Source organism: Pelodiscus sinensis, chromosome 7, assembly GCF_052426305.1.
Source record: "Pelodiscus sinensis isolate ZL-2025 chromosome 7, ASM5242630v1, whole genome shotgun sequence".
NCBI lineage: Eukaryota > Metazoa > Chordata > Testudines > Trionychidae > Pelodiscus > Pelodiscus sinensis.
Genome location: NC_143058.1, coordinates 26,842,624 through 26,867,549, shown reverse-complemented (window position 1 = coordinate 26,867,549; position 24,926 = coordinate 26,842,624). Strand labels below are relative to the sequence as shown.

The following is a 24,926-nucleotide window of genomic DNA, read 5'->3' as shown; positions in this document are numbered from 1 at the left end:
CAGTCTAGACGCTCTTTTCCGGCTTTTTTAAAAGCCGGAAAAAAGCGGCGGACATTTTTATTTAAATGCTGTGGGGGATATTTAAATCCCCCACGGATTTCCCTACGACCACTCGTGAAATTTACATGCCCCTTCCGGAAAAGGGGCCAGTGTAGACGTAGCCATTCAGTCCACAACAACAGAATGAAGGAGTTCTGGGAGCTGTAGCTCTCAGGATGCATGGGAGCAGTATGCCTGATAACAAGGCATGCTGGGAAGGAATATCAAGGGGTATAAGTAGTTCTTCCCTTAGAACATGGAGAGAACAAGGGAAGGGGAAAAATGGCTTTGAATTCTATGGGTATGTATTAGGAGAGAGGTTTGTGTTTCCAGTTTGTGAAAGGTTTTTTAAGAAGCTGGTGAAAGGGACCAGCCCAGGAAGAGGCCTAAAAGACAGGAAATGGTAGGGAAAATGAACCCAGGGATGGACGCAGGGTTGCCAGATGGTTTCAACAAAAATACAGGACATACTTGACATTATATCACAATCTACATTACATCTTATTTAGAAAATACTTCCCCTGCCTGGGGCAGAGCAGCTGGGGTGCTGCCGGGTTGGTCCAGTAGTGCCCAGAGCGCTACCGGCAGTGCCCCAGCTGCTCTACCACAGGCGTCTGGAGAAAAGCCTGGTCTGCTGCGGGGGTGGGGGCGTACTAGCTGCGCCCCCCCCAGCAGACCAGGGAGACGCGGGCGGCAGACCGAGACGCACCGTGGTCCCACCGCCCGGGTCCTCCGCGGCTTTGCTCCGCGTCTCCCTGGTCTGCTGTCCCACTGCCGGCATCCTCAGAGGCTTTGCTCCCCGTCTCCCTGGTCTGCTGGTCTCCAGCAGACCAGGGAGACGGGGAGCAAAGCCAGGGAGCACACGGGCAGCGGACAGCCCAGATGCGCCGCGGATGTCCTGCTGCCGGCGTCCTTAGAGGCTTTGCTCCATGTCTCCCTGGTCTGCTGGAGACCAGCAGACCAGGGAGACGGGGAGCAAAGCCGGGGAGCACGCGGGCAGCGGACAACCCAGACGCGCCGCGGATGTCCCGCTGCCGGTGTCCTCAGAGGCTTTGCTCCCCATCTCCCTGGTCTACTGGTCTCCAGCAGACCAGGGAGACGTGGAGCAAACCCTGTTCATAACTGTGGATCCAACCTAAGTCGGATCCGCGTAACTCGGGGACTGCCTGTACTGGACTGTCTGGTTCAAAACCAGATGCTGGCAACCCTAGGAGGCGGTATAGTATTGGCTAGGCTAGAGAGTAGCAAAGACCACAAGCTAGCTTCCAGGAAGAAGAACTGAGGGTACATGGCAGAGTAGAGGAAGGTTTTATGGAAGAAAAAGGATCCAAGACTGGAGGTGGTATTAGAGTGAGAGTGTTACTTGCCCTTGAACTCTGAAGGATCAGCAGGGACCTTGTAGAGAGTGAAGTGTGAGACTCTTAAAGAGAGGGCTGTGACCCAGTGAGAAGTCTGGGAGAAAGTTTTGTAGTTTACCCTAAAAGGGATGGCATTTTGACTTTGCTGGAGGGCTGAACTACACAGCCAGTGAGAGGAAATTTGAGGCCACAGTCACATTTCACTGTAATACTAAATACAATGTACTTTGAGAATATTTTTTAATGTGTTCAGTGATTTGTGCAAGCATGCCAGTACTAGCAACATTATTTTTGACTTGTGAAACAATTAAAGCTAAACTTCCTGCATCTCTCTCTTTGATCCAGACTTGGCAAATACAGGGTCTGTTCCAATCAGGACCAACATTTTTTTTAAAGCTTTTGAAATACTATAAGTGAATTTCTACTGACATGTTGGCATCTGTGGTGATACTGGTTTGGCTGACTTCACTAATGAGTAAAGTAGGGTTGAGGAATTTCAGCCCATTATTTTGCTGGTTTGTGGTTACAAATAAAAGAGCAATTGTACTTTTCTGACCTTCATTTACAGTATTGCTAAGTTTTTTGTGTGTGCCATTTTACATTTGTCTATAAATATTTTAGGAATGGAGCTCTTAATTTATATTAGATTCTCATCCTGTTGTGCTACATGTCTGTGTTTTGGTATGCAGCATAGAGGCACACTTGCTAGTGATGTTGCTTTTCCCACATGAATGTACTCAAGCAGAATAGCAGTTTCAGGGCATTTGGTTGAAACAAATGGTCTTTGTTAATCCAATGTTCTATGAAATGTCTTTCAAACATTTGTGGGGGTGTCATTTCTTTTAAAATCTGATCCTATGTGGTGCTGAGCATGCTTGTGAAGTGCTGAATGCTTTGATTCTCATTGAAGTCAGTAGGAGCTGAGGGTGCTTTGCACCTGGTGTTTATATAGCCTCCTCCCTCCCATGCTTTTTAAGATATGAGTTGTGAAATAACATTAAAATGTGCACAAGTGCAGCTGCTGCTTAAGCTGGGACTGAACCTCTCTCATAAATATTGGAAACATCCTAACTTTTGTAAGCCAGCAGGAAAGGTTGGTATTTCACTATCCATACACCATTGGAATTAGGTAGTTGATATTGTATTATGAGCCTGGACTGGCTTTGGAGGAATTAGCCCCCAAGTGCCAGCCTTTGGTTACTTGACCCACCTGAGGGTATTGATTTCAGTATCTCTTCTGTTGTGAGATGACTGGTCACACACTGGTGGTATCTCTGTTATGTACCACAAATATCTATTTAAAATGTTTAATAGCATTAATCACAATGTTTACCTGTACGTGTCTGAGTGCATTCAGTACTTCTAAGGATCTATACAGTGCTGAATATCCTGGGTTCACTATGGGATTACATAGTGCTAAATGGGACAACTATAGCTAGATCTTAGTGTGATGGGAGGGAATCTGTGTATGGACAAGGGAATGGGGGATGCGTAGAAGCTGGAACAGGTTGAAAACATCAAGATTGAAATAATAATTCTCTGGGACAGAAATTGAACAGGATTAAGACTAAAAAGCAAGTAACAACCTGCAGCTTAATAGCATCCATATGGCATTTGCTCTCCCCACCCCCAAGAATGTGTGTTTTCCATTCCATGTATTAATACAAATAAAAATACATAAAATTTGTCATAACAAAATGAGATTCTTGGAAGAAAGAAATAACCAACAGTGCATATATTTCAGCCAATGAGTCCACTATATCCTCTATAGGTGAGAGGTAAAATTCTGACCTTATTGGATTTTTGCCATTGACTTCAGTGAGGCCAGGATTTCATGATAGGATTTTGAAAATACATGTTTAGCTCCAATAGTTTAAAATGAAGTGCATGCATCTAGCTATTCTTTTTATTGGAGAGGGGCATACATTACAGCAAGTTGTTTCAAACCAAGTTTTTTTTTTATGTCCTACAGCAGAGGGCTTGGAATTGAATCCTTTTCTATTTCAACTTTAAATCAAATTCAGCTGAGCTGCAGTTTAACCCATAACCCATAAAAGATACAAACTGATTTAAAAAATTCCCTGTAAAATGGTCCCTGTGTCACAAATCTAAAAAGGCAGGCTCCCCCATGCCACCATCTGTCACTGCTCCTTTCAGCACATTGGAATTTATGAGGTGCCAACAAATGGGCTACTCTGCTGCACCATGGTGTGCTCTGTGTACTAGAGGGTTATCTTACATGCTTGTTTTCTGATCTGATCTTACTGGGTTAGGTGAAGAATGTAGAATTTAAGGCTAGACAGAGGTAACCATGCATCTTAGCTACTAAGTTGCTTTGCATTAAGAGTTCCCAATTCCTCCTCTTAATAAATGCAACCCAGTTGTGCACATGGATCTGTCACCCTGCCTCTCAGATTGCAACCTCAAATGTTCTTAAAATAGCTCAGATATCACAGGCAAGACTGTAGTAAATAGCATATTCAGTAGCACCACATGCTACCTAACCCATCAGGATTAGGTGACTGATGGGGTGGCGGAGAGTAAATATTTTTAAAACCTATACACTTTTTCTTTTTTTAACATTTGTGTCCTTCAGAATTCTTAAATTAAACTATTTTTTCTTGACTTTCAACAGAAACTAATTTAAGATAGAAATTTCTAACTAAATAGACTCCTGCGTTATGCAATGATAATTCTTGTCCTTCTTTTAGAATCAGAGATTGTTTGCCAGAGTCAAATGAAACATGTATCTTAAATTTTTAAAGTCATACTCTAACTGTAAACTTCCCATTTTGGAGTGGGCTCCTTAATTGATTATATGAGTTCTTACCGGATAATAACTTCAGTGTAATCTCATTTTTGTACATACCGTGCAGATACATGCACTCTCTCTTTGTCACATGCTCTCTATATAATATACAATGATAGCATCAAACAAGCACAGAAATAATTCCCCCCAACATGCCTGTTTTTGTGTTCACTTTCCATGAATATTCATTGAAATTGTACTGCCAGGAATGTTCAGGGGAAAATGAATTTGTATTTGTGAGTATTCATAGCTATTGTATTTCAAATGTGCACGTGGTAAAATTCACCTCCAAATTCTTGTACAATAGTGAAGCTTGTGGGTGTTTATACCTCAGGTGCTTGCTTGCTCACTCAGTTAGGAAATAGTGATATATGAATTATGTGTGAAATCACAGCTTGAATGGCAAACCATGAATACAGCATTTTCACAGAATAGGTTACAGTCAGTACAGAAAGTTTACAAACATATTTTGCTGAAATCTTTCCAATAATCAATACATTTGAGGTAATTACAGAAGATACATGAGAAAATCACAGATAGAAAGAGGCTCAGATTAACTGGTTACATTATCTTTTTACTTACATCTGTGTAAGTAAATATATATATTGTGTGTGTGGAAATACACATGCAAGGTGGCTAGGTAGGTAACTGCATCTGTCTAGTGGGTGTATAAATAAGATCTAAAAGCTATTTTAAAAATAAAACTTTTCACAAAACATGTTTTGCCAGTTTGGAATCTGTAAAATTTGTAGTCAGCTCTAAAATTATATATGGCAGCTGATGTATTGAGCTTGATTTCCCTTCCCTTGATTGGTTAGCTTTATGACCAAAATATTTGTATGTTTTTCTTTACTCAGAGAATAAAAGACCCACATATATAGGGAAACATGCTATGTTGGATGTGATGGTGGCTTCCAAAGGCCAATAGGAGGAGGAGTAAACATTTTAAGATGGAGCTTTGTAAGTTTCTGAAAAGGATTGTATGAGGGGGTTCCCTTGAGCTCTCTTCCAGCCCTTTGTTTAATATCTGTTAACAATGAGACTGCCATGAAATCTAAATGCTCATCATTGGCATCAGCATGACTCACCTCACTCCTAATGCTCCAAGGCCCAATGCCAGGAAAGGAAGCAGCTATCCCAGTGAAAAGAAAAGGCTGATTTCCTCCTCTGTAAAATACAGCAAGACCCTCACCTGTGGCTAATGAGTATACAACACAGCTCAGGATGGTTGCCTTTGCCCTCTTAGAGTTCTGAGCTATTTGTGGGCTGGGCTGATATCCTGGCAAGAGTTACAGCATCCTACAGTCTGCTCTAACTGTTGCTGGCGATCAGTGGCCCTAATGGCTAATCCAACAGTTAGGGATTGGCTGAGCCTATGAATGTGTTATTCACCCTCCTTTCCTTGACAGTGTCCCTTACCTGAGCTTCAGGAAGCAGCTTGTATGGAGCTGCTATGCATCACCTCTGTCTGCAAGGTCCCCCTAAATGTGAGACAGAGCTGCTATTACGTAGCTCGGGCTCTGGGCACCCATAGGCTTAACCTCTTCCATCTGAGGACCTCAGTGCACTTATGAAATTTGAAAAGATGAGCTTGATAACAGTTCTCTGCAGGAGGTAAGAATATCTTAAATTTCCTTGGATAAAATGAGTCACTGAAACAAGCTTACGTTACTTGCCTAGGGTCAGACAGTGAACCATTAGGAGAGTTAGATATATACCCTCAAGAGGACTGACCCTACTCTAATAACTAGCAGACATTCCCTTTCAGTAACAATACCCATCCTATACCCTAAAGGCATAAACAGCGCTCTACCATTTACACATCAAAAATCCCAGATAGAAAGAAAACATGTGCAGTTGGTTGCTTTGCTTCATAGGTGCTGTCTCTATGGGTACTCTAGTGCTGGAATACCCATGGGAAAAATATAGTGGATGCTCAGCACCCACCAGAATCCCTGCTGATCAATTCCTTCCCATCACTCTTGGCACATCCCACCCACCATAGTCAGCTGTTCAGTAGCATGCAGGAGGTCCTGGGAGGTGGGGGAGGAAGCATTAGGAGTGGAAAGAGGTGGAGGGAACAGGTGGAAAGGGTGTGCGAAGAGATGGTGGGAAGATGGAGGTGAGGGAATGGATGGAGTGGGGGTGGGGTCTGAGCCAGAGTGGGGATCCAGCATCCGCAGGGAAATACCAAAGTCGATGCCTCTTCTTTGTTTATTACACCTGCCCATCGAGATGCTGAATCTAAAGTGCAATTTTGGAATCCCTGTCCGAGCAGGTCATTCATTATCCGTGAATCAGTAGCTCTGTTTGTTTTCTCCATGAGTTCTGTGGTACTGTGAGTTGTGCTGCTTTTCAAATGCAGCTTGGTTTTTCTACTGCTCAGTTAATGCTAGTTTATTATGTCTCAGGATATACTTTGTCCTGCAGCGCAGAATCCTTCTCCCTTCCTTTATGTGCCAATAACTTTTCTGAACTGCATTACAAATGTGAGCTAGATTTATGAGCAAAACTAAATATTACTTTGTATCCTAAGTATTTGATATTACTCACATATGATGTTATCAATCACGAGGCCTGGAAGCAGTGGTTGGGACTGAAACACTGAGCCTGTTAAGAGGATACGAATTATTATTAGTGCCTCTGGGCTATTCTCTCCTTATGTGCCATTTTGGGATCCTCCTTAAAATCCGTCTGCTACTAGCTAGCTGGCTGGCAAAAAAAGAAAAATAAACATCTACATGCCTTTTGCTTGCATGTATGCTTAACAAAATATTGTTTGAGGTAAGCTAGGCTGTCCCTATTGCAGCCCAGAATCTATTATTTTGTTCTGTTTCTTTCAGATGCAATTCAGAGTCAAGCCCTTCAAGCTCCATTACAGAAGTAAAGTCCACAGAAAAATTAAGAAACATTTTTGCAGGTAATTTAAGTTGTTTGGATAATTTCTTTGGTCATAAGATGGACTCCTGTTTATAATGACTGTCATGAGAACAGGCAGGTGTAGTTATAACTCATTCTAGTTATAACTTCTACTCCAGCTCAGTGCTGTAGGAGTATGATATATTGTCTCCCAGAAGAATGTTTACTTGGAAGATTTTTGGTTTGAGTCTTACAAATCTAGTTTCCAGCAGGAAATTTATTAAGCTGCCAACTTGTGATCATCTAATTAACTTAGAAAGAATCTGAATGAGTTTCTAAATATCCAACTGAAATCAATTGTGACTCTCTTTATTTTAGGCCTCGGGCAGCTTGAAATTGAGACAATAAATGAGAGTGCCTCATTCCAAAAGAATGAGAGTTGGCAGCTTTGCAGAAGGCTGGGGGAAGGGTGGGAGTGCTGTGGTGGTAAGGAGGGAAGCAACCAAAAGCCCAAGTTTCCTTTCCAAGAAAGAATAGTTGACATTATATATGTATCAAATAGGCTTGTGTTTGCTTTTGTCATGTGTTTGCTTTTGTTTAAAAGGCTAAACTCCCTGCAGGATCCACTGACACTATGCATAGACAAAGAACTACTGTTGGCTTACTGTTATTTTTTTTTCTGTCTATGTTTGTGTGGAAAACCTTAGAATAAATCACCTCTTCTATCTTTAAAAGACACAAAGCAGATCTGTGAGCATCAGCATTATTATTTTTAAGAATTTCATTGACTAAAAAGTTCATACACATTGATTTTTTTAAGACAATACTTTTGTTTTTCTTTAGAATTTTATAATAAGCCTACAGACTATCATCTCTCTAATGTAATTCTTTCTACATCAATACAGCTAATATAGCTAAATCACAGTTAACAGCTACAATCCTAGAAAATGACAAGATGAGTAGTTTTTACTTTTATTGCTCATTAGTATTTGCAAATTGTACATATGACCCCAGTATAGAAGCCTTTAATTCAATTATAGTGAACAATATTTAAAACTCTGAACAGATGTATGTGTTGTAAGAGTAGTACAAATTTCTCTAGCTAAATAATCTCTCTTATTGCTGTTTGAAGTTTTGCTAGTACTGTAGGTGGAATTTGTTTGGTATGAACTGGAAATCTAAATAGCTGTACAAACACAATGACAGATGGCAAAATCCCAGTTGGAACGTGTGACCAGCAAACTGGCTGCTATTTGTTTTCACTCCAGGGTAGACAGCAGACATACTGTGTCTGTAAAACAGCTGTGATGAATATTGAATTCCAGAATTTTCTAACATTGGGGAGCATTTCCAGTGAAGGCAAAGGGAGGCTACCTGTGTGATTGTTTTAACTTCAGAAATGAGGAAATGGAAAACATTTTCAATGCTTTCCTAAAACTGAGAAAATCCTAGAAAGTTGTGACTGTGCAATAATATACTATACTTACTCTCTCAACTAATTATAGTGTACTGTGTAAACTGACTATGAAATACTGGTATGAAAGCTGGTAGTATTTCTGACTATGAAAGCTGGTAGTATTTCTTTATGTGAGAACATTTTTTTAAATGCCTGAAAGAGTTTGGATCTTCAGAATTCTGAAGATAATCCTTTTTTAAGGCAATAAAATTTTGTTTTTTAAACCTCTTATTTTATAAAATGACTGTTGAAAAATGATCTGTTGTTGTGTGAAGCCAAATAGCAATGTTTTACCATTGCATAGTTACTGGAGGGACAACTTTATGTTCCTTGGAATTAAAAAGAAAATCAAATCAAACATTACCACTAGACTAGAGTAGTGATTGAGAGATTGAGGCCAATATATAAAATAATGCAAAGAATAAAGCTAGATTTTTGGATGCTGTTGGTTCCGTGAACAGTTAGTTTCTTGCTAGGTGATATGCGTTAAAGATCTAGGTCAAACTTAGAGATAAGGTCAAATTTATTATGGTTGGCTGTTTAGCTCCCAATTTTGTAATATTGTGTGTAAGAATTCAATGCAGTTTGAAGTGGCGCATCCCCTTTAGGGTGGCAACCATTGACGCTGAGACTGATGCATTGGGGGAACTATCCCATAGTCCCTGCAGCCTTTTGTGTTCTGGGTTATGCTCCCAGGGCACACTGGGACCAAAACTGTGCACCGGGTGGTTCTGGGTACATGCCAGGAGCATCCCATAAGGCACTTGTCTCCTCCCTTCCCCCTGCTTGAAAGCAACAGCCATCAGTCTCTTCATGCCCTTTTTTACTCCAGTTATCCACATAGATGCCATAGCAGTGTAAGCATGGAACCCATCATTGGTCTTGTTGAGCATCAAAGTATTATGTCAGTCATATTAACCATGGTGTGCCTTATGCTAGAGTATATCCACAGCATATCCAGGGCCCTGTGTTCTAGGGCCTCTGGAAGAGGAAGTGATAGAACTCAGTGAGAAGGGAATGTGGTTCTGCAGGGGCTGGCGGTGGGGAGGGGGGGGGGGTGAAGGGTGCCTGTACATGATGCTGTCCTGGAAGGCTGCCATGTGGTTCATCAAATCCATCATGGTCTTCAAGACTCTCTTCTGGTTCTTTGCTTCCAGCTTCCCTGCACATTCTCCTGTCCTCACGCTCCTCTCTCATCTCCAGCAACAGGTATTCCTTCATTTGCCGAAGTGCTCCCTGTGCATATGGGTGGGTTGCATTTGCTCCTTGAACATGTCATCCCTGCTCCATTTTTGCCTGCTGGACACCTGCTGGAGTTGGGGGAGTGTGCAGCATGCTCACAGCCTTTCCCCCTGCAATGAAAAGTGATGGGTAGACTTTACAAGAAATATATTGTAAAGTGTCAAATCTAATCTATTAACAAAAAGAAAAGTCTGTCTAAAAACAATGGGGATGTGTTATGTACAAGGCCACAATTATGCTCTGAAGTGGCCACTCTGCAGCAGGTACACCACAGAGTTCTTAGAAAAGTAGCTGGACCCAGTTTGGAGGCAGGCATGGTAGGGGACAGTATGAGGTTTGAGCCTGCAGAGGGTAGGGGGTCCAGATGTGGCAGCAGGGCAGGGGCTCATGCGGCACCTGTGTGTTTGGCATCCCCCATTTACTGGCAGAGAGCTCCTTTCCATTCATGAAGGACCATGTGAGTGGGAGACTGGGGAGAGGATCTGGGTGTGGAGCAGAGCAGAGACTCAAGCAATACTTCGAAGTAGGAATAAGAGATCCTCTGGAATAGGGCTTTATTCCGGAGGATCGGGCCAGTCTAGATGCTCTTTTCCGGCTTTTCTACAAGCCGGAAAAAAGCGGCGGACATCTTTATTTAAATCCCGCGGGGGATATTTAAATCCCCCCGCGGATTTCCCTATTACGAAGTTTAAAATTAGCATGCCCCTTTCGGAAAAGGGGCCAGTGTAGACGTAGCCACAGAGTGAGAGGGAGCGGATACTGATTGAATGTGGTTAGAAACCTGGGTCTTATGCTGCAAAGATGGCAGAGTACTTATTGCTGGCTTGGTGTGGAAAGGTGTTTTACCGCGGAGGATGGAATAAGACAACCTCCTCCCCCCCCGAACCCTTGTGAGATGGTTTAAAGAGTTCCTCTATGAGCGCTTTATGGAGATGTGCAGGGACAATTCCCGCTCCATCTCCAGACATGTTAGCAAGCTGTACCCCTGCTATTAGGTACAGTGGCTGTTACAGACCACACCTGATTGTCCTAACCCACTTGTAGCATGATGAAAAATCTGAACTCACCACAAGTGCCCTTCCAAGGATTGGTGTCTGGATACTTTGGTGGAAGAGGGGATTGTCTCCAAAGATATGAAAAGGTCCTGTCTGTCAGTGACATCTGTTACCCCACTCATCTGTGGAACACTCTACTCTGCCTCCTCCTCCTTATCCATGCTGTCCTCCATGATGCTGCCCAACACTGCTAGGGGAGTGTCCTGGGAATCCACAGACTGGTGAGGGAAAGTCCTGGCCAGAATGGTCAGCAAGGGGCACTGAGACATCTTCTGGAGGCCAAGAACTTTGACTTTCAGAGTGCTGCATGGCACTACTGTAAAGTCAACCATGCAAGGTCAAATTTAGTATTACTCCTTGTGAAAAGCAGGAATATCAAAATCAACTTTAATAGCTCTTAAAGTCGATGGAAAAGGCTTCATGGTGTGAAATTTGACCTCTTGTGGCTAAATTCAATCTAAACTCCCAGTGTAGACCAGACCCTAGTCTAGTTTTTATTTTCCTTTTGTTTTGGGATGTGACTGTTTTATGAGCATATTAAAAATAAGTGGGTTTTTTTATCATCTAAGGTCACTTAAAAACTGATGATCAAATATTGTGTAAAATATTCTAGGGGTCTGCCATATGCTATAATGCTCTCAGGCCCTACTGAGATAAAAGCCTGTTCTGCTCTCTCTCCCCCAGACACCAGCTATTACCCTGGGACAATTTCCATTCTGTCAGCATATGTCTTTCATTCCCTGGGGAATGTCACACAACTCCTGGAATGGGAGAGCTTGAATCCCTGAAACTTCCCCCTCTGGTCTTATAGGGCCAGGATGCTATTGCAGGTGCCACGGCAAAAATATATACCATTTAATTTAGCTAGTGTTTTAAGTTGACCTTAAAAGAAGAATAGTTTTTTTCCTATATAAAAGAAAGGCTAAGAACTTTTTATAAATTATTGGATTTAATACAATTTAAATTCTTAAGAAAGGACACTTAAAAAGGAATTTAAAATACCAATTCTTTTTAATGTAATGTAGTTTGGTCATATGAATGAAATACGTTAGCATGTTAAATCCAATTGTATATAAAATGAGAAATATTTATACAATCTATGGTTTCATTTACATGATTATATGTATTTTCTCACTACATAGCAAGATTAGGGCGAAAAGGTCAATGTAGGAAATGTTTATTCTTTTGCTCCAAACATATGTAATCGCAAACATGATTTAGATCAATCACTCTCATTCTTTGCCTTTTTGAATTAAACTGGATTAGTGCAGAGTCCCATAGTTTATGAAATTTATCATCTGCTGTCACCCATCATAGAGGCTTCTGAGGTTTCTGTGCCTATGTGGAAAGGAGTTTCACAGATTGGAAGTTGATGGAAATGAAGATTAGATCTGCTTGGTTATCTTTGGTTAAGAATGAGAGGCTGAGGTTAGGAGAAAGAATCAAAGGCTAATGGGAGAATTTGGAGAGGCAGGCTATGATAAAATCCTGGAGGGGGTGAAATATTGTGGTGGAAGTTCGGTAGATGGCCCGGTAACATGTTAGTGTAGCAGCAATACATTAACAAAAAATTATTGTATTACAATTTCTGCTAGTTAGAACTTCCAGGAATAAAATAAGCTGCTAGTTTTAAAATGCTATTGATCTGTTCAAATTACAGATATTAGAGAGGTTACTACCATTCACACCCCTTCTTCTACTTCTGCCTTTCCTACTAAATCTGAGTTATACATTTAGGACATGTCTACACTAGGAAATTATTTTGAAATTACTGAATTCAAATTATGAACTCTAGATTTAGCAAATTTGAACTTGTGTGTCCTCTCTACAGGGAAGCATTGGAATTAGTCCAAGGCAGACTCTGTTAATGTGGATGCACTACCTCGGACTTAGGAAGCACTCTGGGGAACTCTGGAAGGCCTCCCGGAGGCCAATAATTCAAATTAGTGGCACTGGAGTATTCACACTATCGTTATTTTGGACTTACAAGTACAGAATTAGTGTTTTTCCTCATGAAAAGCAGGAGTACAGAGTTCGAATTACATAGCCCCTTATTCTGGAATAACAGGCTTGGTAGTGTGGTCATATCTCTTATCAATTCGAACTGAGGGAGGAGGAGATTATTTTGGACTATGGTTCTAGTGTAGACCAGGCCTCACAAACAGTTGACATGTTTGAAAATTATATTGTTGCTATTATGATGGGCCCCCTGCAGCAAGGAAGCAAGTTTGCTAATAAACTATCTAGGTACTGAAGGCCACTGCATACTTTATACACTTCTACTTCTGATAATCTATACTTTACTCAATTTCTCCAGATAGGTGTGGAAATGGCAGAGATACTGCTGGGGAAACAGGGTACAGTTTGTGAAGCAGATAGGCTCACCTTATAACAATTGATCCCTAAATCTGTTATTTTACATTTATTTTTAAAGGAGAAAAATACTCCTGACAAGTCACTATGTCACTTTAACCCCGTTGTGTAGATACAGACTCTTTCAATGGAAGGGTTTTTTCCCTCCTTGTAGGAAGCTCACCTCCCCAAATGATAGTTGATGGAAACATTCTTCTGTTAGTTTAGCTGCATTTATACTGGGTATTAGATGGGAATATCTATTGCATTCAGGGTGCAGGTTTTCCACACCCTCCAAGTAGCACAGCTATGTTGACCTAAGTTTAAGTGTAGACCAGGCCTTGGAAAGTGAAACTTTTCTTTCAGTGGAAACACAAATATAGTCAGTCAATAACAATAGCAGTTTTCCAAAAAGGACCTCCAACAAACTAATTACTCATAATCTCATAAGGAAGTTTGATGCAGAATTCAATCCATTCATATATATCCTTCAGAGATTTCGTTAAAGGGGACTGGCATGGTCAAAATATTGACAGTGCCAAGAAGGCCCTAACTCTCCCTGCTTGGGTGGGAGGTAAACCACATGTTTATGAAGTGTATTGTAATTAATCCTTATCTAGCATAGTAGTCTTTTTTTTCTTTAAGGCATAAATCTCAAAGCACATTATAAATGCGAATGAGCATTATTGTCCCCATTTTACTGATGGGAAATATGAGGCAAAGAAGTGAAGTGAATTGTCCAAGAGCATTGGCAGAATGCTTTGTATTGAAATAGAATGATACTTTTTGTATGGACAATTGTATCCCTTTTCCCATGTGTGAACTGATTATGTAGTTCTTGGGGTGGGGTAGTGAATGAATGTGAGAGTTTGGAGAAGAGGCTGTAAGACATCAGAGGCATCAAGGTACCATAAATTGAGGCCCAAGACAAAGTAGACGAATGCAGGACATTATAGATGGCCTTGGAGTGTTATGGACAAGTATTCCTTTACAAATAAGACAGCCTTGAAATGACACTTGGAAGCAAGCACCAACATACTGATGTCAGAGTAAAGAATAACCCCCAGATAAAGAGATGCTAAACAGAACAAATGGTGATTTATTAAGGACTGACCCAGCAAAATGTATAGACTTGAATAGGGGGAAAGTCTTATAAAAGATGAGGTGTCTTGCATGAATTGCGGGGTCTCATCTTGTCAAGATTGGAGCATCAGTCCGGACCAAGAGAAGCACCTGCTCCTCCTTCTCACACTTAACTCACCTGGCCAGTGAGTTAATGTGGGCAACAGACTGGTAACTTTAAGCAAAAGCAAGATAGAGTTTGTTTGTTTGTATATGAGTGAATAGATATATATATGTGTGTGTGATCAGAGCAATCCCTTTTCCATTTAAATCAACAGTGGCATTTAATAAAAGCAATATTAGTGTAACCCTGGCTTTAGTGAAAATAAGGTAACAGTAGACACAAGATTAAGCTCTGTAACAGCTTTAACTATCTGGTTAATTTTAAAAAAGAAAATTATTTTTTATCTCTATTTCTCTTACTTTTTAATGAATGGTTAAATTAAAGACACATATGCATAAAATTCTGCTTTGTTATATTTATGCAACCCCACTGAAGAGACCTGTACACAATAGAACAGAAATTGCTGCATGTAGAATTTATTGGCAGCATTATTTCCTCAAGTATTTTGAGAATGAGTCCTACAGTAGTTTCTTACAGCTGTGGCAGTAGTAATTATATAACTTATACACAATATTTTTAGTTAGTCTTTATTCATTAACTAATATGTTTTATAATATTCTACAAAATGGCTTGTATAAACTATTGTTAAAAGAATTAACATTCTCATATTAAGAATATGGTTAAATAATATAGCTCAAGCTAGGGAATGGGAACTTTAATGTGAAGGTTCATTGGCAATGCTCAATTCATGACAGTTTGCTTTCTTTCTTACAATACTGTTTTTAAAGCCAGAACATAACTGCATTGATTTCCTTGGACTCACTCTATGGAAAAATATAGCTCCTAGTATCTTGCTTATTCTTGCTTATTTCTGAGATCAATGGTTCTCAATCCGTTTCCCATTTGTGGCCCAATTGGCACACAGCTGCAGACCATGTGACATCTGCAAGGACATAAAAGTATTTATTTATTGTGTGGCTGCAGTCTACATAACACAGAGAGCTGTATATGCAGCCCACAATGGTAAATATGTTGAGAACCACTACTTTAGCGCTCTCTCTCTCTCTCTCTCTCTCTGTCTCTCATGAAATCAATACAAGTTCTAGCTATATAACTCATCCCAAAATGTACGGGTAACCTCTCAGATTTTTGAGCTTTGTTAGTTGTTATATAGTTTTTTGTGTGTGGTTGAACTAAGGTAAATGTGTGAGGAGGCCTTACTCCTTGACTGGTTCCCCTTGAAATCAATAGGACTTATTGTGGATTGGAGTATTACTCAACATAAATAAGGGAATATGAATCTCACCCTCTCTCTCTACTTCTCTGATATCTCTAGGTCATCTTCTGACCTCAGATACATGCACAGTATTCAATGGGAATTGCCTGTACTTATCTGAAGGCAAAATTATCCTCATGTTGTGTCCTTTATCCTTATTATGTATGTATGGGGGAGAGGGGAAGGAGGAGATTCCATGTGTGAAGATGTACATACATTAAAGTTTAGAGCTACTGCATGTTAGGTATGTCTTGCAGCAACCTGAATTACATGTGACTAAATATGGCCATTGCTCTACTAACAATCAATCAGAAATTCTGAAATCTGTGTTTTGAAAACTAGCTATTCAGTGGTTAAACTTTTAAGAGAAGTTCAGCCTAAGTTTCTTTATTCTCTCATTAGTTTCTTGGAGAAACCAATAGGGATTTTCTTTCAAATGCTGTTGCAATGCTAGTGATTGATTGCCTGTCAAATTTATGGATTGTACAGTGACAGTATGCCAGAGATTTCTGCTAAAGCATGGCATTTATTATTGTGAATTCAGAGTTTGTTGAACTGGTTAAGATGGAAGTTAAATGTTAAATTGGGATAACTGCTGAGTAACTTCTATGAGAGAAATTTTTTCTGTGGAAATAGACTGAGCCTTTATCTTCTGAAGAGTGTTCCCCTCTTTTCTGAGGTCTATATTCTGCCACCCTTATTCACACTGAGTAGCAACTTATTCCATGAATAGTTACATCACTTGCCCCCACAGAAATGAATGAAATATGGTGCTACTCAATGCGAATCTACTCTGTAATCCACAGAAACTTGTTTTTTGGATCCAAAGTTGCCCTCCCTTGCTTTTGCAAAAAGTTTTGGTCCCCTTTTTCATTTTGCATAGTCAGTTGTTTCTTTGATTGTGTTTAATATGCTTATTTAATATGTGTTTAATATGCTTATTTATTTTTTTAAATTTAATTTTTTGTAGCAAATACTGAATTATTTCAACCACGGGATTGCCTTCACCGTATTTTACTTGATTTTTTGTTTTTGTTTTTATAAAGACTTGGAAAACGTAATGTTGATGAGTTTCCATTCACAGTAACATTTAAACTTTAAGTCAAACATGATTGTGCTCATATTGGAATTAGGTGATGCCGTGATACAAGGAGCATAATTAAAATCACTATGCAATAAAGAAGAACAAAAAATATATGGGTTTGGGTTTTGTTAATTGGGTTACTCAGGAATTTCTGAAGAAAAGCTTCATGACCTCAAAGTTGTTTCAATAGCAAGACCAGTTTAAAATCAGAGCTTCAGATACTTGGGTCTTGCAAAATGATTTTTCATCTCTTCCCCCTCCATACAGTTTTAGGCCCTGGTTCTCTACTCAAGTCTACTGTGCCTAAGGGCTCAAAGATCTTTGCTAGCAGATCCAATTGCACAATAATATATGCTGCTATCATGATAACGATGGCAATTTATCAAGAATAAGACAGATAAACTAAATAAATCAAATGAAAGTTAAATCAGATATATGATGTGAAACTCATTAACTTATTTACTTTGTTTTTAGTTAATCAAAATGTTTCACAAACCTGCATGTCCTGTAATAACCCTCTTCAAAAATGTGTATTTATACATGCAACACTAAGTTGCTACAATTTCCCATAGGACATGGGAGCCTGTCGCTAATGAAATCAATGAGAGCGTTCTGAGTTCATCTAGAGCAGAATCTGCTATGACCAGGGTAAAAAATGTTTTGCTAAGTCCTGCAAACTTGAGCCCAGTTTTGATGGACTCTGGGTCACCTTATGGTTTTGTGTTGAGATCAGGCAAGATCTGCATTTTCGCATGGTTTTGGCATGAAAGCTAGTTTCTCAATTGACTGGAGAAAATGGTAGCACAAAACTTAAGAGTGAAAAGTTTGCAAGCTCTGCTCCCCTCTGGGGCCTGCAGGATGCCGATGGATGGGCTGCTTCCTTTGCTGTAGCATTCTGCAGGGGAAGGGGAGGGGGGACAGAAGGGTGCTCTCCCCCTCCCCACACTTCAACACCCTGTTATCTGGGGAGGAGTGTTCTCCCCCCTCCCCTCCCATCAACACCCTGTTATCTTCCCTGATATTGACAGGATGCAGGGTTGGGAATATATGTCCAGTCAAACTCCTGATGCACTGTCTGCCCATTTACTCTGGTTGTGAAACACCCCTGAGTGTACTGTGCTGGGATTTTCCTGACGAAGTCTTGGCTAGTGTTCATCAGCTCCAAAGTGAAATAAATTGTTGCATCAGTATGACTAGATGATCTTTTCCTGGCCCTACTTTAACAGATTGTGGGTTGTAAAGGCATGCAGGTTGCCTAATCCCCAGAAGATACCAAACCAAATAGTGGGAGCTGACCTGTCAGCTGTTTAGAAGCCAAGATGAAGAAGTAGTTCAGCCAATTGCCCCTTGAGACTCCAGAGTCCTATAATTGTTGGAAGGGGAGCCATGTCTGCCCATCACATAAGGAAGAACATGGCCTGACTGGTTTCATGGAAAGAAAGCTGGCTCCTTAACATTGATGAAATCAATAGATTTCATGGGACTTGCTTGATGTTTCAGATGAACCCTAAAATCAAAGCAAACCTAATGTGCTATGATCATGCCCTCATGTCAATCATTTGCCAATAGCCCCTGTGCGAAAGCTCCACTGATGACATATAAATCTATCTATTGGGTTCACTGAAAAAAAGCTAATGCGAGAGAATGATCCCACAAGAGCAATGTCTTCTCTTTTGAAAATAAACATCTTGGCTTTGTCTCTGTTTGCTTTGGCTAAACCAGTTTGTTTCTTGTTTGGACCCCTCTTATGCATGTTTAATGAAGCATTTAAAATCTTCGCAGTACATATTAAAATAAGACATTTTACTCTGCCAACATAATCCTTAGGCAAAAAGATAAGCCCATAGCTGCTGGCTTCAGCATACTCAGCAGCTTTGGATATGTTGGCATGTCATCAGTCAGTATGCACCTGGTTTACAGCTTGTAAGAAAAGTTTGCTGAAACTGCTGCCCATGAGGGGTGGAAACATAAAGGCATAGGGACCAAGTTTGCTTGCACATGCCCTATTCAGAGGTTGCAAGGGACCGGGTCAGCTCCTGTTGCAAACTAAGGGTACGTCTACACTGCAGCGTTATTTTTGGGATACTTCTGGATCCCAGAATAGCTATTCCATGTCTTTGAAACAAACCCATTATTTCAAAATATAACTGGCTCGCTTTTTTTGACGTCCCTGTAAACCTCATTCCATGAGGATTAAGGGATGTTTTGGAATAGCGGTTTATTTAAACATTTGGCACTGTGTAGATAGCGCCAAATTATGAAACAAGCTATTTCAAAACTAACTCGAAATAAGCTACGCAATTTGCGTAGCTCAAATTGCGTAGCTTATTTCAAGCTAAGGGTGCAGTGTAGATGCCCCCTAAGGTAGCCCTGCAGGCTGGCATAACTTGTCCCCTCTCTTGCTAGTGTCCCTATGAGCTTTGTGGCAGCAGAGTATTGCCAGTACAAAGGATATGCAGGGTAACAGTGGGGTTGAGTTCACCAGTGTGGACAAAATACACTCAAGATGCTTTATCCTGTGAAATTCAGGGAAGTCCTCTTGGGGATTGTCTAGACAGAGAGTTAGTGCATGACATGTTGGGTTGTGCACGTGTAGCACACTAACATTTCATGCACTAATTGGTCATGAGGACCCTACCACCGCACACTAAATGTTCCCTAGTGCATGCTGATCAAATACTATTTGAACTGAGAGTAGATCAGAACATACTAGGGAACTTCAGTCCAGAGCAGGAGTGAACAAGAAGTGGCCTACAGGCTGGATGTAGTATGCCATTGGAGGGCCACTAGATAGATGCTTTATGTATCTGAGCATCTTCAAATACGGCTACTCACCATTCCCAGCCATGATGGGTTGTGGTTTTTTCCCATTAATGTTCTTTCAGCTGGACTGGGGCTATCGCCTCTTTCTCCACCAGATGTGATGGGGACTTTCTCTATAGACCATGTCCCCAAGCGGTCAGAGCTCTGACTGGTCATACCACCTAGTGACCCAAGTTTGCAGGGAGGGAGATTAGAGGTAGTGACTAGTAGTGCAAGTCCATGGAACTGGCAGCCATCCCACTCCTCCAGATTTTAGTCCAGGGGTCTGGTGCAAGCAGTTCAGGTATGTGACCTAGGCTAGGGTATCACCTAGCCTACTCTCTTGATTACTTTGCACTGCATTCCAGCCTCTCCAAAATCCTGGTGAAGACTTGTCTTACGGCCTGTAAAATGTCCCCATCACAAAAGGTGTGTGTGTGTGTGTGTGTGTGTGTGTGTGTGTGTGTGTGTGTGTGTGTGTGTGTGTGTGTTTGGGAGAGAGAGAAGGGAGTTCCTACCAAATTCATGAACAGCTACTCCATTGTTTCATCTGTGATGGCTTGGAGTCTGTGTTGAGGCTAACTTCAAGTCTGCTCCCTTGCACTGACTGACCTAATGTATTAAGCTTGTCTGCTTTTTAAGCTCCACCTTTTCTGACAGCACAACTAGAAGGTGTATCAGGGCAGAGCTGACCAGAGTTACTAAGGTATTACTGGACTATTAGTTGTTTTTTAAGTTTGTTCTTAATACCTGTTCCCCAGTTTGGGTTTGCACACCCCACCATACCTCCTACCATCCATGTATACTCTCTTGCTTTAACATTCTCATATTTTCCCCATTTTTTGTCACCTAAAAGGAAATCTAGATAATCAGCAGAAGCCTATAAACAATAATATATATAAAGGAAAAGAATTCATGATCAACATGGAAACCTCTGTATCACATCAAACTGTGTACATAACTTGCTAGCAAAACCATGAGACTTTTTATTGAAATCCATGTCCTTCATCACCACTTTCCTATTTGTTTCCTAAGCTCATTTATGTACCCTAACCAGCATTACATTTTAAATGTTTTGGGGCACAGTCTGGCTTTGTCTACATTGCCGGCTTATTCAAGCCATTTTTGCTCAAGGGTTTTTTGTGCAAAAACAAGCAGTGTGGACATTTCCTTTTTGCGCAAAAAATCCTTTTTGCACAAGATCCTTATGCCTCTTCTGGGTTCAAGTTCCGACCCGCCTCCCCAAGAGAGAGGCATAAGGATCTTGCGCAAAAAGGGGTTTTTGTGCAAAAAGGAAACATCCACGCTGCTTGTTTTTGCGCAAAATGGCTCAAATAGATTATGCAAATGAAGCACAACAAAATGCTAATCAGCGCTTCATTTACAAATTCTCTGCCAGCAAAAGCTGGCAGTGTAGACATAGCTCCAGAGTCTTACTATGTTCTTTTACAACACCATGCAGAATGGGATTTTTGTCCTATTTGGAGCCGTTAGGAGCTGTCATACAGAGCTATGAGGTCTGTTAGTGTAAAAAGAATATAGAAGACCAGAATTATTATTTGTATTACTTATTTTATTATTTCTTTTGCATGTTTCAGTCACATCACAGTACCAGTGCCATGATCTCTTGCTTCTCTGACTGTGGCATTAATATTACTCATGCCTGAAAATGAATGCCGTCTCTATCTTTGAAAATTAGTTACACTTTTATCCTAATCAGAAACAGCTGGTGGCTTCAGGGATAATGATGGATGAAGTTTCATTTGAATGACTAGAGTTGATCTAACAATTCTACTGTTGCCTCACTTTTTTAACAAAATAAAAACAAGCAACAGATTGCATGCCAACAATTAAGATTGGTACCATGGAAAAGTAAAAGTCACACGGCTGAGATTTGTTCTAGTGCTGCTGAGAACAACACTGGAATGTTAATTCACTTTTTCTGAAATGACTGTTGATTTGTAATGTGTTAGGCCTTGATCCCACAGGGCTCGTCTACACTGGCCCCTTTTCCGGAAGGGGCATGGTAATTTTTGAGATCGTAATAGGGAAATCCGCGGGGGATTCAAATATCCCCCGCGGCATTTAAATAAAAATGTCCCCCGCTTTTTTCCGGCTTTTAGAAAAGCCGGAAAAGAGCGTCTACACTGGCCAGATCCTCCGGAAAAAAACCCTTTTCCGGAGGATCTCTTATTCCTACTTCGAAGTAGGAATAAGAGATCCTCCGGAAAAGGGCTTTTTTCCGGAGGATCTGGCCAGTGTAGACGCTCTTTTCCGGCTTTTCTAAAAGCCGGAAAAAAGCGGGGGACATTTTTATTTAAATGCCGCGGGGGATATTTGAATCCCCCGCGGATTTCCCTATTACGATCTCAAAAATTACCATGCCCCTTCCGGAAAAGGGGCCAGTGTAGACGTAGCCATAGTGATTTCAATACAGGCCTGGGTAGAGATCCACTGAAATCAGTGGGAATCTGTGCAAGCTGGAGCCTGCCTAAAGGCATCTGCTTCAGTGATCTTGTTCTTTGTTCCCTTTGTTAATCGAGGAATTCTGAGCCACTGTGCAAGTGCAGAATTAATGACCCCCTCTTATTTTTTCTACCCTGTAGATTGTAGAACAATTGATTCTGATAGTAAGGCAAAGGGAGGCTTTAATTACATCCTTTGTCCACGAAGAGCTATTGTGATGCCAGAAGAGAAGGCTGCTTCAGAGAGGAAGGGAAACAAGGGCTTTGTAGTGGGGCCAGGTGAAGAGACATAGGATGGGGGGAGTGGACTGAGCAGAGTATACAGTGCTGCTGGGGGTCAACAGACTGGCATTATGAAAGGCTGGTGGAGGGAACAGATAGGGTAAGCACATCGGAGCTAGTGAGGCATCGGAGATAGTGAGGCACAACACTGAGACAGGGGATGAGTGAGAGAGAGGGATGCAAGACCATATGGGAGAGGGAAGGCATTGGCTGAGTGGGGGCGAAAGGCCACATGGGGACAGAGAAAGATGTGCCTAACTGAGTGAGAGAGGCTAGGGATTAGCCAGTATCTACAAGGTGGAGGCTCCCTAACAATCCTTCCTCCCAGGACCCCTTGTCCCACACATACCCAACAACCCTTCAGACTTTCCCCCAACAATTATTTCCTTGTCCCTTAGCTTCTCCGTTACCTTTACTTCCCCTAAGCCTTTGCACTGCTTTTGAGGTGTGTGGAAAATGCATTTATCTATTATAGTTTATATGAAATTTTACTCCAAGTTCCATTTCCTGACTTTTTGTTGTTTGTATTGTTGCAGACATACTTGACCCAATTTCTCATTTTTTAGCCAAAAACTGAATCTCTTGATGAGAAGAGGGTTTTTTTCTCCAGAAGGCCAACACTTTTTATTCAGATGAGATTGCTGTTTTCTGTAGTTTTGAATAATCCCATCTCTTAATTTCCACGCAGAGCAGATGGAATTTTTTTTTTTAAGAACTCATCTGAAAGACCTTGCTAAACAGCGAAGAACCTCATTTGTTTACCCTCAGAACGATGATGGGTTTAAGGAGTCTCTGCTGGGATCTGAACCACGTTTTACTCTTGCTAGCTCATTAAGAAGAGGAGAATGTCAAACCTGAGGCTTAGACAATTAAGCCATTCCTTTTTGAGGTAGTAGTTAATGGGATATGAAGTTGTCTCTCCATTCTCCCAAAACTTATAGCTGTTATTGAATATCTTGCCCTTCTGCAGATTTCTTATTACTACCTGATTGTAGCTAATTTCCTTATGCCCCACAGTTTTTAACAGTCTCATTCAAGAATATTACTCACAGAAGTTGAATTACAAACACTGTACAGCTGAAGCTTTGCATTCTTTATTTTTGTAGGTATGTGGAACATCCTATTAAATAATTTCACACCATTGTGCTAATACTCTAACAACTCTGTAAAAACTAATACAAAGGTATCTTTAAAAAAAATCCCCTATGTGGAAGAGGATCTTTTTTTTTTTTACCAGCACTTTGAAATTTTTGTTAGGTATTTCTAGAAATCTTCCCTTCTGAGATTTAAGTCTGCTGTTTCACTTGTACTTTCAGTTTACTGATATTTTTCTTATTTTGACAGGATTACTTTGACTTTTTGATTTCCTCTCAGAGATGATATCTTGGTTTGTTCTTCAGGCATTGTGTGTTGCTGTTACTGGTTTTGTTTTATTTTATTTTTTGTGGGTCACTCTTAAATTTTGCTGGAAGGAAGTGCAAATTATTGATGATCTTTCAACTTGCCTCTAAAATTTCTTTTGGGAAACATTGTTTTGATTTCCTATCATATACAAGGAAATTTTCTTATACAGTCACTTTTGAAGGTCAGAAAATCTCTAGTTTCTAATTATTATTCTTTTTTCCCCTCTGGTGTACTCCTTGGTATTTTGTTGAGACTTTTTTAAAGAACAGAAACAATTTCCAACATATTCTCAGTTATTCAGATATTTTCTCTCTCATGATGTCTACTTTCATTGTTTTCCTGATCAGAGGCTAGACAGGAGAAAGAAGCATGGAAACAAGTATTTAAATATAAAGTTTTTTGAACTTCTTTTAGGAAAGCTAACTGGGGTTAGTTTGAAAGGACAGAATAGAGAGGAGAGTGCAATATCAGTAGGAAGGAACCAATCCTTTTTTCAGGACAGCAGGTATGGATGGTGATAGGTCTGCTGTTGTTACCTGCACAGTGTGTGCCATGTTTGTCTTCCTCCCGGAAGAAAGATCAAATTTCATCTGCACTAAGTGCAAGCTGGTCACCATTTTGGAAGAAAAAATTAGAGGACTGGAGGCCCAGGTGTCAACCCTACACTCAATCAGAGAGGATGAAGACTTCCTCGATAGAAGGCAGCATTTAATCCTGCAAGTACGGCAGGCGGAAGAGCCAGAGAGGGCAGTAGGAGACCAGAAAGAGAACTGGCAGCATGTAACTTCTAGAAGGGGAAAAAGGCCAGCACAGGAACCCCCCAGTGTTATAGAGGTAAGTAATCACTTTCTGGCTCTCTCCACAGGCTCTGCGGTGGTGAATGCTTTGGAAGGGACCTCACAAGGAAGACACCGGAAGGGACCACCATCTACTCGAAGGCATGGGATGCGTAGTCCTAGGGATGGGGGTTCCATGACAACCACTCCCAAAAGAAGGTGATGGGTGATGGTGGTTGGGGACTCCCTCCTAAGAGGGACTGAGCCATCCGTCTGCCGTCCGGACCCGGAATCTCGAGAGGTGTGCTGCTTACCGGGAGCTCAAATTCAGGATGTGATTGAGAGGCTTATAAAACTGATCATACCTTCGGATCGCTACCCCTTCCTCCTTCTCCATGTGGGAACTAACAATACGGCCAAGAATGACCTTGAGTGGGTTACTGTGTATTATGTAGTGCTGGGAAGAAGGATCGAAGAATTC

At 40.9% G+C, this 24,926-nt stretch overlaps 1 long non-coding RNA gene across 1 annotated transcript in view; it reads left to right on the top strand.

Annotated features, from left to right (window-relative positions):
* The window catches only part of LOC112547841 (uncharacterized), an 88,327-nt gene that overhangs the window by 37,825 nt on the left and 25,576 nt on the right, over nucleotides 1–24,926 (top strand). The window contains exon 3 of the long non-coding RNA XR_003091646.3: nucleotides 7,050–7,126. This is a non-coding gene — a long non-coding RNA (uncharacterized LOC112547841). The remainder of the gene's footprint in view (nucleotides 1–7,049; nucleotides 7,127–24,926) is intronic.